Genomic DNA, 6,000 nt, shown 5'->3' with positions numbered 1-6,000 from the left:
GCACTCGGACTGCCACCTAGCTGTAAGGAGCGTCGCTGGGCCGATCGCCAACTAGAGACCTCTGGTCCAGGATGAGTTTGGTTCTGGGCTCAGTCGACCAGGACATAGATTGTGTTCCCTTTCACCTAAGCGGGCACTATTTACCTTCCCACCTTAATGGAAACAGGCACTATAACAGGTCCAGTGCTGCGCATCGCGAGCTCCAACCAGTAGGGAAGCCGGTGGTGCAAGGACTAGGAGAGCCTGAATCACCATGAAGGTCATTTCTAGTCTTTTCTCCTTGAAGATGCCTCTATGGTTCGGCTCAGAATGGCCACTTTCCACCTGTGGGTCATTTCTGTGCCCGCCTCGGCCTCACCCTGGCTTCCAGTGTGCAGGATCTGCAGTGCCTTCAAGTAACTGGAACTGGTGGACAGTTCTTTTGAGCCATCGCCCCGGTTCTCTGGTGGTGCCAGCACATGTGTTTACTATTTCCCCACGTCGTCGTGTGGGGTAGGAGCAGCTGCCCGGCACATGGAGCTGGTCCCGGGAGAGATTTTGTTTTGCTTGAAGTGGGCTGATTGAATTCTTGGACGCTTCTGAGAGTGTTTCTCTTTTCCACTTGGCGCCAGTCTTGTATACACATTTATTTGTCACCCCCCCCCCCCACTCCCGGCAGAGATTTCCACTGTGCTTTAATTCTGTCCATGACTCGGCATTTTTCACCACGCGGACACGTCGCGAACAGTGCTAGAAGCCGCTGAGTGCTACCAACATCGCAAGGTGGTGTCTGAAGGGGCTATAGCCCCAGGTCTTTTGGTTGTACTTCCGGATAGAAGCTCAGGGGCTACAACCAGAAGGCTAGCTCGCCCTGAGTCCTGACAGCCCCGACATTAGCGTAGCCCCGGATCTTTTCCAGAAGTAGCTGCCAGCAAACCACCTCTGCGACTCAGCCCTGCACAACTAAGATCGATCACCCCACCCTGCACCTCAAGTACCTGTGTCCCCGGAACACTGCACTGCTCCTGCGCACACACACTTCAAGGGCAAGGCGAAATAAGTGGCAACCTCAGGCGCCACAACTAAGGAAGGTGGGGGATACCACGGCAGGGGAGAAGTGACTTCACTGGTTACCTGGCCACCCTCTGTTCTCGGGCCCAGGTCCCCAACCCGCCATTCGCACACCTGCACTGCCTTCCTGGCAACCCTCGCACTTGGGAACTGTTTTCTGCATCCCTACAGTCCCCTGCAAGCACTTGACACCTAATGTCTGCACTTACCCCTGCACTTGCCACCAGCTGGCTGCACTTTTATTTATTTATTCTGTTATTCCCATGTTCTGCACTGCACCCTCTCCCTTCTCCCTTCCCATGCCCTTGCACGATCTGAATGACACCTGAATGACTCCTGTGCGCCAATGGCATTTCCCCGGGCCTTGAGCCTGCACTGGTGCTGCTGGTTGGCGACACTCCCGTAGCATTGCTGCTGGTTATTACAGTAGTTACACTGCACAATGCCATGCAGGGGGAGCAGTCTGCGGCATGGCCAGCATGAGCTCCCTGCACTGCTGCCTTCCTCCTCAGTGTTGTCCATGAGAATTGATAGCTGGCACTGCCCTGGCCCCCGAGTCATCAGGTTAATGAATAACCTTGAGCCCGCTCAGGGTGCAGCGATCCAGGCCGGTGCACATTGTTCTTGCGTCTTGTGTGACTGGCAGTTAAAGTAATAACGTTGATAAAACACCACATTATAATCAAATTGATTTTTGAAACAATAAGTGCTGGAGCTCAGCAATAGGTGCTGGACTGAGCCCTGGCAATCCCCTCCCCCTCTGCCCTCCCCACCCCCGCACACACACAGAATAAGCACTGGAATCTGTTTAACAAATCATTTGCTTCAAATGGATGTGTGGCACGAGGAGAGAAAGAAGGAAGGGCCGGAATGAGTGGGAGTGAGGCTAGAGGAGCCAAAAAGCAGGCAGCACTTATGACTGCCTCGTGGCCAGGGGAGTTGCTAGGTCTGGAAACGACCCCGGGCTAAGCTGATGTCAGAACTTTTGGGACTGGGGGTTAGCTAGTCTTTTGGCTGTAGCTCCTGAGATTCTATCCGGGGCTACAACCAAAAGATCAGGGGCTATAGCCCCCTTAGCCCCCCCTAGCAACGCCCCTGCTCGTGGCTACTTCAAAGTGCTAAACTAAACAGGAGTCAGTTGGTGTGGGCTTTTAAGTGCATTCATGATTTGTGGGTAATGGAGGAAGAGCGTTTGCATGTGTTGCTCTTTCATGGGAGTGGAAAGCAGAGTTTAAATGCCCACTTGTCCTGGTCCTAAACTGCAAGCGACACCCGAGATAGTCACCGTGGAAAACTGTGTTGCAGGTCTGCAGCGGTCATCGGTATCCCCGCGAGCCCCCTCCCACCTATGGTGTGTTCGGTTCGGGCTCCCCGGTCGCTCTGCGGCAGCAGGGAACGCCTCTTTTATTTATAGGACACGTGGCGGCGTGCAACGCCACTCCGCCGCATGCTGTAACCCTTAAAGCGGCAGCAGCAGCACAAGCTGTGCCCACATTCGCAATCGCTGACAAAAGAGAATGACTAGAATGGTTGCGAGTACGTCAGGCACCATTTCGCGACAATCCCTGAGAGAAAATGAACAATGACTGACGGTTAAGCAGTAGTTTTCCGTCTGACCGGCTACACGTGTGACTCTGAAGAAATCGATGGCCTTCACAGAGGCCCTTCCCCTAATGGGCAGTCAGAGGTCGTCCTGCTGCAAACCTCAGCCATGCCGGTCAGATAGCACAGTGAGCTAAGCGCTCCCTCCTGACATCTGTGTGCAGTCTGCTGTTGCAGGTCCGAATCCTGGCAAGGTCAACTCAGCCTTTCATCCTTCCAAAGTCAATACATTGAGTACTTCTCTGTGGGATAATAGCGTCTGCTGTGATTGGAGCGCTCTGAGACCTATGGGTGTGTAGCGCTATATAAGAAATACATTATTATTATTGCAGGAGCAGAGGGACGTGTTTCAGGTCCTGCGTCTATGTGTAGGCTAAGCAGGCACCACATCTTATCACATAAGTGTGTTGGCCCACCTCCCTATCGCCCTTCTAGGTCAAGTACAAACATTCTCCCTGTATCCACGAGGGTCCCAACTAGAGCTTCTTAGTGTGGGCATAAGTGCCCAGAACCGGGAGTCTTCCAGTTTCTACCCGGTCAAATCGAGAGCAAATAACCCTATTGGCCACTTCTCCCAAGCACCCCATGTGAGAGAGGCTTGCAGTCCCATGCAGGAGCACACAGTTCTTATCCATGCCACTGTATGCTGATGGATGCAGCGCTTGATGTCATGGTAGCCCAATGCTATCTCACTGGTCCTCAGTGTGTCATTGTATGTGTATTTGAACATGCCATTGCTACTAGCAGACACTCCCTCTAGAGCAGGCACCTATCAGAACCTCCCCCAGTATATGGAGTCATCATGGCCGCACGTGCATGCTTTGTGCCCAGGAGCAGAGGCTGTGCTGATGCTGCACTGCCCTGGTCCTGCAAGCAGAATCCAAAATCCCCCCTCGCCCGAGGAACCAACGCTGTCTCCATGTTGCAGAGGACTTCATGCACAGGCTGTCTGGGGTACCCAAAGTGGAACGGGGGTGAAGGCCACATGTCAAAATATGTGGACGGATTCTATTGTGTCTGTTTATTGCCTTAATGTTGTGCTAAACAGGAGCAATTAGCAAAGATGGCTGCCTAAGCAAGGTATTCATGTATTCCTTTGGGTTCTACGTCATTTCATCGACAGGTGCAATTTCTATGAGGGTCATTACGAGTCGGGCGGTAGTGGATACCGGGCACCGGTAAGGAGACCGGTGCCAGTAATCCCCTACCGCCCGATTCCGAGGTCCCCTAACGGGAACCGCAAGGGACGTGTGGTCGGACCACACGTCCCTTACGCGTCCCGTTAGGGGACCAGGCCGCTAATTATGGGCCTGCCATTAGCAGGCCCGTAAATAGTGCCTTCCCCATCCCATTGAGCCCTATGGGGGCTCAAATGGGAATGGGGAATGGTTTCTTCAATGGGGACTTACCGGTCCCACCAGGGTTGGACTAGACTGGTAAGTCCCCATTGAACAACACCGGACACGAGCACGGTATGGGAGGTACCCATGGAGCTAATAGCTCCATGGCTACCACCCATCTCGTAATGAGGCCCTATGTTTTTTTCACGGATATGTTTTACTAAAAAACTAATCGAAATGTGTTTCTTTTTAAAAACCCCCATGCCCTATTGTTTTTTTTTACCTATTGGGAAAGTATATATAAGGGGTGGAGGGTAGGGAATAACCCATTCCCAACCCTCCATCCCTTATATATACTTTCCCAACCACCCCCATATATTTTGATGAGTGTTTCGGTAAAATGTACTCATTCAAAAATCTATCGAAATTGAACCCATCGATGATTGAAGGTTATACCTTTGTTTGGCGGCTGATCTTAATAGTGCTACGCGATGATTTGCGTTCTTTGGACACTGTTAGTTAATTTTGTGTGATTGCATTAGCCCATACGATTCTGTTCCAGGCTAAAACTCAATTCTTGTTTAATCTGAAAGCTCTTCTTTATATAATTCATGAAATCCTGCTCACCCGCTGCATAGAAACGTCCATCCAGGCCCTAAACGAGCTTGCCTCTTAAGTGTTCCGCTCGCATATTGCTTACCTTAAAGATTGGGCCATCACAGGATAACTCACGGTCAATCATGCCACCCTTATAAATCGGCTCTGTGATACCCTTGGCATCACAGGCCTGGCTCACGACTGGTTGACCTCCTTCCTCTCTGACCAATCAGAATAGGACTGCAAGACTTACCCTTGGCCTCAAGCCCAGGGACCGCATCTCTCCAGCCCTGAAACCTCTCCACTGGCTCCCAGTTGCTGCGAGGATCAGGTTCAAGAGCCTCTGCATCATCTACAAGGCCTTCTGGAGCCTGGGACCCTGTTACATCCACCATCTCTCCCTAAATACCTCCATTCTAGAGCCCGTCCGTTTTCTAACTCCAACTCTCTGCAGTTCAGATGCTTTTCCAAGCAGAGAGTAGGGGGTAGAGCTCTCTGCTCCGCAGGTGCCTCCCTGTGGAATGGCCTCCCTGCCCCTCCCAGACTTGAGCTGGATCTCCTTAAGTTCTAGAAACTTCTCAAGACCCTCCTTCTCTCCCCCTCCCCTGCTAATGCCCCCCTCAGCCCCATCTTGAATATGCTGCCTGGTTCCTTCTAATTCTCACAAGGGCCAAGGCCCTCCTCGACCAGTCTCCCCTGAACTTGGTCTCCCTTGACCCCCCATAACTTGGACTTGCCCTTCTGGGCTCCCTCCCCCTGCACTTGTCTGTCTGGGCCTGCACGCCATAGAGCCCTTCCAGCTCTGTTTCCTCGCACTTGTGGACTTTCTTTCCGCTGCACTCCGTGCATTCCCTGGCTCTGTCCACCTGGCCTCCCCTGGCACTCGCTTAACCCACAGGCCTCCACCACTTGCATGATCAGAAACACACCACGCTACCCCTGAGGAATCGCCCCTGGAATCAATGCTGCACCTGCAGAGTTCGATTTGGGTTACTTTGGCCGAAAACATTTCCTCGTGGGAGGTTTCGTCGATTATTTTTTAATCAGGTGCCTTTTGCTGCATATATATATATGCGGGTGGAGACCCCCACATTCCCCTCCAAACCCCCTACCTTACTTATTCCCATAAACCCAACCCCCACATATATGTTAGGCAACATGCAATGCGAAAAACGCAATTTCTCCTGCAAGGAAATGGAATGCACTGTAATCTACCAACAGCACAGAGTTCGAGGCGTTTGAGCAGGACTGCTGGTTTTACATGCAGATCTTCTGTCATCAGCAGCCACTTAGTAGCTTCCCAGTGAAAGCTGCACAGTACTGGAACGCATTACCTCTGACCCTCAGAACCGATCAGTCCTATCTTAGCTTCAGACGCAACACCTTGAACTGGCTGCGCTCCATTGACATA

This window comes from Ambystoma mexicanum, chromosome 1p (genome assembly GCF_040938575.1).
Source record: "Ambystoma mexicanum isolate Mex_15411 chromosome 1p, UKY_AmexF1_1, whole genome shotgun sequence".
NCBI classification, from domain to species: Eukaryota; Metazoa; Chordata; class Amphibia; order Caudata; family Ambystomatidae; genus Ambystoma; species Ambystoma mexicanum.
The sequence above is the reverse complement of the archived record's forward strand: the minus strand, read 5'-3'. Positions refer to the sequence as shown.